Source organism: Phyllobates terribilis, unplaced genomic scaffold (assembly GCF_046119375.1).
Source record: "Phyllobates terribilis strain yellow unplaced genomic scaffold, ASM4611937v1 Scaffold_3__8_contigs__length_932513732, whole genome shotgun sequence".
NCBI classification, from domain to species: Eukaryota; Metazoa; Chordata; class Amphibia; order Anura; family Dendrobatidae; genus Phyllobates; species Phyllobates terribilis.
Window position 1 is genome coordinate 304,247,015 of NW_027362763.1, and position 14,072 is coordinate 304,261,086.

Sequence of the window (14,072 nt, forward strand, 5' to 3'; positions counted from 1 at the left end):
TGCAAGAAGGGTTCATCATAAATTGGTTTATGCACCTGCTAACTGTGAGAAGGGGTCATCATGAATTGGTTTATGTACCTGCTAACTGCAAGAAGGGGCCATCATAAATTGGTTTATGCCCCTGCTACCTGCGAGAAGGGGTCATCATAAATAGGTTTATGTACTTGCTAACTGCAAGAAAGGGTCATCATAAATTGGTTTATGCATGAGCTAACTGCGAGAAGGGGTCATCATGAATTGGTTTATTTACCTGCTAACTGCAAGAACGGGGCATCATAAATTGGTTTTTGCCCCTGCTAACTGCGAGAAGGGGTCACCATGAATTGGTTTATTTACCTGCTAACTGCAAGAAGGAGTCATCATATATTGGTTTATGTACCTGCTAACTGCGAGAAGGGGGTCATCATAAATTGGTTTATGCCCCTACTAACTGCGAGAAGGGGTCATAATAAATTGGTTTATGCTCCTACTAACTGGGAGAAGGGGTCATTATAAATTGGTTTATGCTCCTACTAACTGTGAGAAGTGGTCATTATAAATTGGTTTATACTCCTGCTAACTGCAAGAAGGGGTCATCATAAATTGGTTTATGCACCTGCTAACTGCGAGAAGGGGACATCATAAATTGGTTTATGTACCTGCTATCTGCAAGAAGGGGACATCATAAATTGGTTTATGCCCCTGTTAACTGCAACAAGGGGGTCATCATAAAGTGGTTTATGCTCCTACAAACTGTGAGAAGGGGTCATTATAAAATGGTTTATGCTCCTACTAACTGCGAGAAGGGGTCATCATAAATTGGTTTATGCTCCTACTAACTGCGAGAAGGGGTCATTATAAATTGGTTTATGCTCCTATTAATTGCGAGAAGGGGTCATCATAAATTGGTTTATGCTCCTACTAACTGCGAGAAGGTGACATCATAAATTGGTTTATTCCTCTGCTAACTGCAAGAATGGGTCATCATAAATTGGTTTATGCTCCTACTAACTTCGAGAAGGTATCATCATAAATAAATTTATGTACCTGCAAACAGCAAGAAGGGGTCATCATAAATTAGTTTATGTACCTGCTAACTGCATGAAGGGGTCATCATAAATTGGTTTATGTACCTGCTAACTGCGAGAAGGGGTCATCATAAATTTTTTTATGCCCCTACTAACTGCGAGAAGGGGTCATCATAAATTGGTTTATGCTCCTACTAACTATGAGAAGGGGTCATCATAAATTGGTTTAAGCCCCTGCTAACTGCGAGAAGGGGTCATCATAAATTGGTTTATGCCCCTACTAACTGCGAGAAGGGGTCATCATAAATTGGTTTATGTACCTGCTAGCTGCAAAAAGGGGTCATCATATATTGGTTTATGTACCTGCTAACTGCAAGAAGGGGGTCATCATAAATTGGTTTATGCCCCTACTAACTGTAAGAAGGGGTCATCATAAATTGGTTTATGCTCCGACTATCTGCGAGAAGGGGTCATGATCAATTGGTTTATGCTCCTACTATCTGCGAGAAGGGGTCATCATAAATTGGTTTATACTCCTGCTAACTGCAAGAAGGGGTCATCATAAATTGGTTTATGCACCTGCTAACTGCGAGAAGGGGACATCATAAATTGGTTTATGTACCTGCTAACTGCGAGAAGGGGTCATCATAAATTGGTTTATGCCCCTACTAACTGCGAGAAGGGGTCATCATAAATTGGTTTATGCTACTACTAACTGCGAGAAGGGGTCATCATAAATTGGTTTATGCACCTGCTAACAGCGAGAAAGGGTCAACATGAATTGGTTTACATACCTGCTAACTGCAAGAAGGGGTCATCATAAATTGCTTTATGCCCCTGCTAACTGCGAGAAGGGGTCATCATGAATTTGTTTATGTACTTGCTAACTGCAAGAAAGGGTCATCATAAATTGGTTTATGCACCTGCTAACTGCGAGAAGGGGTCATCATGAATTGGTTTATGTTCCTGTTAACTACAAGAACGGGGCATCATAAATTGGTTTATGCCCCTGCTAACTGCGAGAAGGGGTCATCATGAATTGGTTTATGTACCTGCTAACTGCAAGAAGTGGTCATCATAATTTGGTTTATGTACCTGCTAACTGCGAGAATGGGGTTATCATGAATTGGTTTACGTACCTGCTAACTGCAAGAAGGGGTCATCATAAATTGGTTTATGTACCTGCTAACTGCGAGAAGGGGGTCATCATAAATTGGTTTATGCCCCTACTAACAGCGAGAAGGGGTCATGATAAATTGGTTTATGCTCCTACTAACTGCGAGAAAGCGTCATCATAAATTGGTTTATACTCCTGCTAACTGCAAGAAGGGGTCATCATAAATTGGTTTATGCACCTGTTAACTGCGAGAAGGGGACATCATAAATTGGTTTATGTACCTGCTATCTGCGAGAAGGGGACATCATAAATTGGTTTATGCCCCTGTTAACTGCAATAAGGGGGTCATCATGAATTGGTTTATGTACCTGTTAACTACAAGAACGGGGCATCATAAATTGGTTTATGCCCCTGCTAACTGTGAGAAGGAGTCATAATGAATTGGTTTATGTACCTGCTAACTGCAAGAAGGGGTCATCATAATTGGTTTATGTACCTGCTAACTGCGAGAAGGGGTTATCATGAATTGGTTTACGCACCTGCTAACTGCAAGAAGGGGTCATCATAAATTGGTTTATGCCCCTGCTAACTGCGAGAAGGGGTCATCATAAATTGGTTTATGTACCTGCTAACTGCAAGAAGGGGTCATCATAAATAGGTTTATGTACCTGCTAACTGCAAGAAGGGGTCATCATAAATTGGTTTATGTACCTGCTAACTGCGAGAAGGGGGTCATCATAAATTGGTTTATGCCCCTACTAACTGCGAGAAGGGGTCATCATAAATTGGTTTATGCTCCTACTGACTGCGAGAAGGGGTCATGATAAATTGGTTTATGCTCCTACTAACAGCGAGAAGGGGTCATCATAAATTGGTTTATACTCCTGCTAACTGCAAGAAGGGGTCATCATAAATTGGTTTATGCACCTGCTAACTGCGAGAAGGGGACATCATAAATTGGTTTATGTACCTGCTATCTGCGAGAAGGGGACATCATAAATTTGTTTATGTCCCTGTTAACTGCAATAAGGGGGTCATCATAAATTGGTTTATGCTCCTACTAACTGTGAGAAGGGGTCATTATAAATTGGTTCATGCTCCTACTAACTGCGAGAAGAGGTAATCATAAATTGGTTTATGCTCCTACTAACTGCAAGAAGGGGTCATTATAAATTGGTGTATGCTCCTACCATCTGCGAGAAGGGGTCATCATAAATTGGTTTATGCTCCTACTAACTGCGAGAAGGTGACATCATAAATTGGTTTATTCCCCTGCTAACTGCAAGAATGGGTCATCATAAATTGGTTTATGCTCCTACTAACTGTGAGAAGGGGTCATGATAAATTGGTTTATGCCCCTATTAATTTCGAAAAGGGGGTCATCATAAATTGATTTATGTCCCTACTAACTGTAACAAAGGGGCATCATAAATTGGTTTATGCCAAGTGGCTGTTGCCTTATCTTGATCAACTGGAGTCTGAGCATGGAGTATGAAAGTGAAAAACTATACATATACACTGTGTTCCAAATTATTATGCAAATAATATTTTCTAAGATTTTCCCAAATTACCTATATGAATTGCAGTCATTGTAATTTTCCAGTCAAATAACTATTAGAGTACAATTGAAAGGTTTTTGTACAAACTACCTATGATAACAGTATATTTTTAAAAAAATAAAAAACTCAAACTGCACACAAAATGCATGTTCCAAATTATTATGCACAGCAGAGTTTTCAACCTTTTCATTTTAATAAAGAACAAAAAAATTGGTCATTTTTGAAATTATAAGCATTAGCAGGTTATTACAAACTGAAATCAAACAGTTTTCAACTCAAAACTTTATTCTAGGTGATGTTACATTTCTGAACTCTCTCGTCCATTGAATTTGTCAGGTTTTGGATGGTTTCTGCTTCAATTGTTTTGCATGAGGACAGAATACCCTCCCAGAGCTGTTGCTTAGATGTGAACTGCCTCCCGCCATCATAGACACTCCTTTTTATGATGCTCCAGAGGCTCTCAATGGGGTTGAGGTCAGGGGAGCATGGGTGCCACACCATAAGTTTGTCCCCTTTTATGCCCATAGCAGCCAGAGATGCAGATGTGTTATGTGCAGCATGAGACGGGGCATTATCATGCATGAAATGATCTCGATGGTCCAGATGGATGGAGTGGAGGATGGCTGGTTGATGGACACACCTGCAAACACGGCTACGGCGCTAACAAGGAGGAGGTGGAGTAATGTTTTGGGCTGGAATCATGGGGAGAGAGATTGTCGGTCCTTTTAGGATCCCTGAAGGGGTAAAGATGAACTCCATAATGTATGTTGAGTTTCTCAAACAGCACTTCCTTCCATGGTTCAAGAAGAAGAACCGTGCATTCCGCAGCAAGATCATTTTCATGCATGATAATGCCCCGTCTCATGCTGCACATAACACATCTTCATCTCTGGCTGCTATGGGCATAAAAGGGGACAAACTTATGGTGTGGCACCCATGCTCCCCTGACCTCAACCCCATTGAGAACCTCTGGAGCGTCATCAAAAGGAGTGTCTATGATGGCGGGAGGCAGTTCACATCTAAGCAACAGCTCTGGGAGGGTATTCTGTCCTCATGCAAAACAATTGAAGCAGAAACCATCCAAAACCTGACAAATTCAATGGACGAGAGAGTTCAGAAGCTCCTTTCGAACAAGGGGTCCTATGTGCAAATGTAACATCACCTAAAATAAAGTTTTGAGTTGAAAACTGTTTGATTTCAGTTTGTAATAACCTGCTAATGCTTATAATTTCAAAAATGACCATTTTTTGTTCTTTATTAAAATGAAAAGGTTGAAAACTCTGCTGTGCATAATAATTTGGAACATACATTTTGAGTGCAGTTTGATTTTTTATTTTTTTAAAAATATACTGTTATCATAGGCAGTTTGTACAAAAACCTTTTAATTGTACTCTAATAGTTATTTGACTGGAAAATTACAATGACTGCAATTCATATAGGTAATTTGTGAAAATCTGAGAAAATATTATTTGCATAATAATTTGGAACACAGTGTATTTTATTATGTAACTAATGGCCTCCCCTGGAGCCTAATCACACTGCATAAGGAATATAAGCAGTTCAGTATCTTTCTGTCATTTATGCAATATGTGAATATTTGTCATCATCTGCTTCTGCTAATGTTTGTTTGCTAGACTGATTGTACACATTTTAGTTCTCATCATCAGTTTCTAGTCTGCTGGCAGATAATGTACATTTTATACCAGACCTAAACCAGACGCGAATGTTTTTCTTTCTTAAATCCTAATGAGATTAATTTTACCCAGGAACATTATCATTTTAGGAGGATAAAATTAATTGTGCATACATAGATCAGGCTTTAGTCCAGAAGTGTTCAGAAGGCCTAGAACCACAAAGGCTTTTTGCATTCGTTACAAACTTTAATTTTCCTAACCTTTTTAATGACTGTTTCAGAGGTTTTTCTCTAATCATCCACTTCTGAGATGTTCCCTGAAGTCTTTTATTATGTTCTGAAATTAAGATAATTGAGATTAGGAATATTAATCTTGTTGTGTCCATTAATATCTGAGGTTGGATTCGTTACTATGAAGTGCACATATAAATGTGGATAAAAAGCCTAAGAGTAAATGAGGCTAAATCCACTGTGCTTCTAGTAGAGCTCAGATTAGGAAGGGCTCATTATTAGGGCTGTTTTATATGCTAAATTCAAGCTTCAATATTAAAGGCATTTTAACAACTTCATCTTTAGCTAAAATGTCCTTCTGAAATCTGTTAGCAAGTTTAGGGTTTAACAAGTCTATGGGAAACAACATTACATAACAAAGATACAAGTTTTAGTAAAAGCCACAAAAATCATACACAATCAACAAAATTATAATTTAGTAAATTTGTATATAGCAAAAATATGATTGTCTTATTTTTCTAAAAAGGATCACCCTCTACTTTTCATCATTTCTGCTCCTAACTAAAGCTTGCAAAATAAAAACTTTTCTAAAAAAATATATTTACGTATGTTGCTACATTACCACAGCGCAAATAATGGTCACCAAATCCCACCTGTCATCTTCCTGTGATGATCCATTTAATGGTTTCGCCTTCCTACCTCCAGTCTCCTTCAAAACTTTGCAGTGACATCACTATGTAAGTTGGCACAGACACATCCCATTGAGGTAGCCTTTCGAAGGAGACGTCACTATGATGTTTTGTGGGAGTCTGGAGGTAGAAAGGAGAAAAAAACAAATGGAACTTCACAGGACGATGACCGGGAATCAGATGACCATTGCTTTCACAGCAGAACCAGCGCAACACAGACAAAGAAATCATTAAATAAGAGGGGAAATGTGAAAAGCGGAGAATGACCCCTTTAACTAAACTGATCTATCTTATCTTATGTTCTATCACAATGTTTTTACATAATCAGCAGATGTCATGTCCCCTATTTGTCAACATATGGATAATAGATAATCTTCAGGACATTTAAAAAACAAAAGTTATAATGATTCAATGAGTAAATCAGTATGACCAATAAATCGGCATAGTAATGCACTGAGTGTTAGGGTACACTCACACGAGCATATAACATGGCCGAGTGCTATCCAATATTTTATCGGATAGCACTCGGCACTATGTTATACTATGGGGCAGCTCAGATCTACGATTATTTTTGCAAGCCAATTCGGCATGAGAAAACAATTGCAGCATACTGTGAGTGGTTCCGGTGCTCGGATTACGCGCACCCTTGCAAGTCTATAGGTGCGTGTGAAATATCGGACTACACTCAGATGTCACCTGAGTGCAGTCCGATATACGCTCACAGAGACAATGGAGAAGATGGAGAAATTAAGTTCTCCATTTTCTCCGCACCTGTGCTGTGATTCTCTCATGCGAGAGAGTCGGATCACACTCAGATGACACTCGGATCAACTCTGACAGAGTTTAAATGGAGTGTCATTAACATAATCAGCCCAAGCCTTGAGCAAGAGAGAATCAACGCCAGTGTGAGGGAACCCTAAAGGTAGGACCGCTCGTCAGTGTGTGCTATGAATTAGTTCTTCAAAACAGTAAACACTTCAGAGCAGTAGAAGTTATTAGGGCAGTTTGTGGATAGACCTGTCAATATGATGATGGGTAATGTTGAAGAGGAGACAGAAAGCTTTTATGAGAATGTTCACTCTTTGAGGCATGAACATCTTTAGGACATGAAATGACAAGTACATAAAATGACATCAAGAAAGAGTGAAAGATGTTTGCACTCACCGGATCCCCTAAGCATTAATGTGCCGTTTACAACAAGAAATAAATAACTTGTGGCTATTGTCAATTGAGATGTATCAGAACTGAAGATTAGATGTGACTTCTAGGATCAATTCATGAATTGTGGATGATTATAAAAATGAAGTGGTATGACGCCTCTAACCCATGCAAAATTCTACAGGATGTCCACAATATTGCACATCTGTTCTCACATATCATAGGTCACTTATAAACAATGCCCTAAAATTCTGCTAAAATGCCCAAAAATGACACCTTCATCATACTTGAATAACAATTGGGATATTCCAGAGCAGTAAAGAGCCATAAGAGAGGGCAGAGAATCACAGTAGTGATAACTTTGTATTCTGGGGGACTAAAAAATCCACTGAAATCAATATACTCAGTATTAAAAGGAACTGTGTAATGCTGTCTAATGTTTTCATAAGTACCTAATCCCTTAACGCCTTCATGACATGACTATTTTCTGTTTTTTTAATTTTTGTTTTTCTTCCTCTTCTTCCAAGAGCCATAACTTTTTTATTTTCCCTTCAATATAGCCATATAAGGGTTGTTTCTTGTGGGAACAGTTGTACTTTTGAAAGACATCATCATTCATTCTACCACAAAGTGTACTAAAAACAGGAAGTGAGTTGAAACTGCAATTCCAACATTGTTTCTTTAGTATCTTACTTATCATGTTCACCATATGGTAAATCTGATGGGGCAATATGATTCCCCAGGTTAGTACGAGTATGAAGATACCAAACATGTTGAGGTTTTTTTTTTTTATTTAAGTGGTGAAAAAAAATTGGAAATTTGTAAAAAAAAAATTAAATTTTTTGCTTTTGTTGCCATTTTCCGAGACCAGTAGCGTTTTCATTTTTCAGGATATCGTGCTGTGTGAGGGCTTATTTTTTGCAACCTGAGCTGACATTTTTTCTGATACCATTTTGGGAAAGAGAAAATGTTTTGATCACCTCTTATTACCTTTGCAAAAAAAATGTTGGCGTTTTGATTTTTTGTCTTGTTGCAGTTTACCGATCAGATTAATTTACTTTATATTTTGATAGATCAGACTTTTATGAACATAACTATACCTAATATGTGTATCTTTATTTTATTTATTTACTGTTTTATTTTTAATGGGTCAAAAAGGGGGTGATTTGAACTTTTGTGGGGGTTTTTTCATTTTTTTTATGTTTTTAAAAACATTTTTTTCACTTTTTACTGTATTTAATAGTCCCCTTGGGGGACTTGAAGCTCCGGTTATCTGATTGCTTGTGCTATACATAGCGGTGCTATATATATGAATATCCAAATTTCCTATAAACGCCAGCTAAATGCTGGCTTTCACAGGATAATTATAATGAAAGGCATGGGGGTCTTCAGCAGACCCCGGCTGTCATGGCAACCCATCAGCGCACCACTATCACGTCACGGGTGCACCGATAGGAGCACCCCTATGCCGGCACGTGTTAAATGTCTCTGTTAGAGATTTACTGGGATTTAACAGGTTAACAGCTGCAGGCAGAGATCTGCTCCATCCGCAGCTGTTAAAGTCACATGATGGCTGATTAAATCAGCCATCATTTGCTAGGAAAGAAGTGGGTTTGGCGAGCAAGCCCTTATCAAAGGCAGGGACATGACATATGACATACATGTACGTCATATGTCATGAAGGAATTAAAGAGGTTGTCCAGGATTAGAAAAACATGGCTTTTGGGTTTTTTTTTCAAAAAATAGCACCATAATTTATTGGACTTCATTCCTATTTAATTCAAAGGAAGTGAGCAGCAATACCAGGCAAAACCCATGAACAGGTGTAGCACTGATTTTAGGAAGAAAGCAGCCATGTTTTTAATATACACATCCCCTTTAATGACAAGGCAATGACCAAATAGTTTTTTTTAGTTCTCAATGTTTTGCATTTTGTACATTTATTGCATTGTTTTGTGGTACATGAAAATCACTGCGTAATTTCTGTAATTTTTTATATACCACAAATACAGAAAAAGCTATTTTCTCCATTTTTTGTTTATTTTCTTCTACTGTTCACATTTCACATAAAAAGCCTGTTAATTCTTAATGTCATATATTACTTAAGTATGAGTAATTTGTCTTAATTTTTGTATTTTTTCATTCAAGACTTTGTCTCTACTAAATGTATTTTTAATTACATTTGTAATCCCATTAGAGAATTACTGCTTTACATATGTAGTTATAATATATTAGGATATATTATAGTCATATTTTAGGCTACTGCTGTATGCTAATACTTTATGATCAGTGTCACTATGACACAGGCTATTAAAGGAGAATTGTGCCTTATCAGCAGGCTAAGTGAGGTAAACTGTCCTCAGGCCTCAATGGTGTCCCTGGGAATCCTGTTGTTAATAATTAAATGAATCTTTTTTTATGTAAATAAAGAGTTATATGTCTGGGATCAGACGTTTAAGCAGAAAATTGATAGTCATTAGACATCTGACCACTGTCTACAGGGGAACATTGGAAATGTGTGCTGCACTTTTTCGAGAGTGCCATAAAAGCACAAAACTCTAATATCCTTAAAGCCTGTCTACCAGGAGGAAATGAACTTTATTATTCCCAACAACTTCTGGCTTTCAGTCAGTACATAGTGAGCGGTGGCTGTAACCATGCCTCGGCACTGACTGACAGCCAGTTCAGAGTTGTATCACTACAGAGCTGGCTGTCAGTCAGTGTCAGGATGTGGTTACAGCCATCGCTCACCATGTACTTAACCTTGACTGAAGCCACACTTTCCACATCTCCATGACTGAAAGCCAGAAGCTGCCAGGAGGAATAAAGTTCATTTCCTTTCGGAAGCCGGTCTAGCAGTGCAGCAGCCGCATGGCTTTAGAATGCTATTAACCTGCAGATTAACCCCATATCTGCAGGTTAATAGCATTTTTTTTACATTACAGATTCCCTTTAAAACCATTTGAGAGCTACCATAAAACTCATAACAGGGGAGATTAAAGTGTTTATCACCCTTTAAAGGAAATTATTCAGGATGTCAGGTGTAATTGAACAGAATACATGACCGAGAAGGTTATAGATATACAAATTCACACAAAGCAGCTTGGCCCCAAAGCAATGTGCCAGTGCAAGAAAACTCTGTGCAAATGAGCTTGGAAGAGCATTGAAGAGAGGCTGATGTACAGCTAACACATCGACTTACCTGAGCCTAGCGCCACCATACTTTGTTGGATTGTCAGCTCTGGACCACTGCTATGTGCTTACATGAATTACCCATGAATTTTTGGTCACCTATTGACATGCACAGTACTCAGACATCTATGGGCAAGGCATCACTATTGCACTAAACATGTCAAGCAAAGCACAAGCAGAGCATCCACAAGATTTCATAGGTGATGCAAAGGGCATACCAGTGGCTCAGTAGAGGAGGGTGGCTCTAGGTTGCATTAACAAGTACATTATAAAGGAAGACATTCAACTTGTAATATTTAAGCATTAAGTGCCATAAAATCATGTCCCCAACACATTAGTTAAGGTAAACCCTTTAAGATTAGAGAACTCATAAACTAGATCAAATTGAAATTTAAAAAGTATGGTGTCCTTTATATCTGCTTTGCAAAAAAAGGGTCATCCATAAGTAAAAGGTAACAATACCTATTTTGTGAGTTTCCAGATCCTAGGTATTCAGCTCTGTCATATAGAAACAGAAAGCATGAATGCGAACCTGTCATCAGGATTGTGCTAAAGTTGAAACCAGAAGTTTACATACACTATATAAAAAGACACATAAGCATGTTTTTCTCAATATCTCACATTAAATCAGAATAAACCTTTCCCATTTTAGGTCAATTAGGATTACCATCATTTTTAATATTTGCCAAATGCCAGAATAATGAGAACGAGACAGAATATTTTAAGGCATTTTTATTACTTACGGCAAAGTCAAAAGTTTACATGCACTAAGATTACTATGCTTTCAAAAATTCTGGACTGCCCATATGATGATGTCATGTGTTTGAAAGTTTCTGATAGTTTTTTTGGCATCATCTGAGTTAATTAGAGAGTGACCCACCTGTGGATGTACTGTATTTTAATGCACACCTGAAACACACCGCTTCTTTGTGTAGCATCATGGAAAAGTCTAAAGAAATCAGCCAAGATATCAGGAAGAGAATTGTGGACTTGCACAAGTCTGGCTCATGCTTGGGTACAATTTCAAGATACCTGAAGGTGCCTCATTCATCTGTACAAACAATTATATGCAAGTACAAACAAGATGGGAATGTCCAGCCATCATACCACTCAGGAAGGAGACGGGTTCAGTGTCCTAGAGGTGAATGTGCTTTGGTCCGACATGTGCATATCAACCCAAGGACAAAATCAAAAGACCTTGTGAAGATGATGGTGGAAGCTGGTAAGATTGTGTCAATATCCACAGTGAAACGAGTACTGTATGAATATGGGCTGAAAGGCCACTCTGCCAGGAAAAAGTCATTACTCCAAAAGAAGCATAAAAAGCCAGATTAATGTTTGCAAATGCACACAGGAACACAGACCTTAATTTTTAGAGACATGTCCTGTGGTCTAATGAAGCTAAAATTGAACTTTTTGGGCATAATGACCAGCGTTATGTTTGGAGTGAAAAGGGAGATGCTTGGAGCCTAAGAATACCATCCCAACTGTGAAACTCAGGGGTGGCAGCAGCATGTTGTGGAGTTGTTTTGCTGCAGGAGGGACTGGTGCACTTCACAAAATAGATGGCATCATGAAAAAAGAAGATTATGTGGCAATATTGAAGCAGCATCTCAAGACATCAGCCAGGAAGTTAAAGCTTGGGTGGAAATGGGTCTTCCAAATGGACAATGACCTTAAGCATACTGCCAAGATGGTAACAAAGTGGCTTAAGGATAACAAAGTCAATGTTTTGGAGTGACCATCACAAAGCCCTGATCTCAATCCTATTGAAAATTTATGGGCAAAGCTGGAAAGGCAGGTGCGAGCAAGGCGACCTACAAACCTGGATCAGTTACACCAGTTTTGTCAGGAGAAATGGGCCCAAATTCTGACCAACTATTGTGAGGAGCTTGTGGAAGGATATCCCAAACGTTTGACCGAAGTCATTCAGTTTAAGGGCAATGGCACCAAATACTAATGAAATGAATGAAAACTTTTGATTTCGCAGTAAATAATAAAAATGCTTTAAAACATTCTCTCTTTCTCATTATTCTGGTATTTGGCAAATATTAAAAATGCTGGTAATCTTAATTGACCTAAAACGAGAAAGGTTTATTCTGAATTCATGTCAGATATTGAGAAAAACATGCATATGTGTCTTTTTATATAGTGTATGTAAACTTCTGGTATCAAGTGTAAGTAAGCTACAGATTGGCCCCGCCCAAAGGCCCACCCCGCAGCATGAGAATCTAATTAACTCCAACCTGCAAATAAAGATTAAACAGAAACCACAGGATGGATTTCATCAACCCAGGTATCATTTTAATCGGTGTAACAGCACCAACGTGACACTGTATGTAGTTTACTAAGCACAATCCTGATGATAGGCTCCCTTTGAAATATGATTAAGCCATCTTTATTAGAAACTGAGTCGGTTGAGGTATTAAACCTCAGAATGGTTGTGATCCTGTTTGTGTCCCTTAAATAAGGATCAGAAGATCCCGAGACATTCAACAGTTATTTTTAAAGCTGATGTGACTTTTTTAACCTTTTGCTATTATACAATAAATGGCAGCTTTATTTTATTGCAGACTTTCATAAGCTTTCAAAACAAAAAGAGCCATGGGCTTTCCTTTAACTTACAAGGTGTTTAATATCTGGATGGAGAGCATAAAGATTGTTGACAAGTGTGCTAGTGTAACTGATATGAATTGTATCCGTGTCTGCCGCTCAAGGAGATTCCATTTTTGAGAAATGTGGTTTGCATAATGAACTGTGGAGAACTGTCCTTTATAATACACAATGTGATGAAAAGAATACATCTGTGGTATTCAAGGGTATTATTCTGTGAAGTGGAATATACTCAGAGAGCAATGGGGGGAAAAAAAGCGCAGTGAGGATTTCTCATCAAAATTCTTTTGTAGGAATCGTCTCTATATTTATTTTCTAGTAATTGATATTCACATTTTAATATATGACACTTTTATAATGGAGATTTTATATTTGGGAAACAAAACTATAATGCAAAACATAGGATGGCTATACCAATTTGTATAGCAACCAACAATCTGTCAAAAGGTTTGCTTTAGAAGTTTCCACTTTGGTCCATTTTATTTTACAAAGGAGGGATGCTCTGCATATACAGTTTAACAGCTCTATTTTTGTGTATGTGTAACACAGGTACTGGAATGCAACGCACAGAGACAGAAGGAGGGAACAGTTAGGGGTTGATATAACCACTTTATATGTATTACAACTATTCTGCAAGGGATTTAGTAACAGGGGTAATTTATAGCAACTTGGAATAACAATAAGAAATATTTTAAGTGAATAACAGTAAAGCTCTTTGCAAAAGTGTGATGCACCCAGTCGTGGGAATCACACGTGAGTTATTTTTGGATGGATGTTCCCAGAAAGGTGCGGGCTCATCCCAGGAGCCCGCACCAAAGGGAGAGACACCTAATGTGCCATACATGTACGGCACATGTCATGAAGGGGTTAAGT

At 38.3% G+C, this 14,072-nt stretch overlaps 1 protein-coding gene across 1 annotated transcript in view; it reads left to right on the forward strand.

Moving 5' to 3' along the window:
* The window catches only part of KCNMB2 (potassium calcium-activated channel subfamily M regulatory beta subunit 2), a 1,341,694-nt gene that overhangs the window by 512,423 nt on the left and 815,199 nt on the right, over window positions 1-14,072 (forward strand). The window lies entirely within an intron of this gene.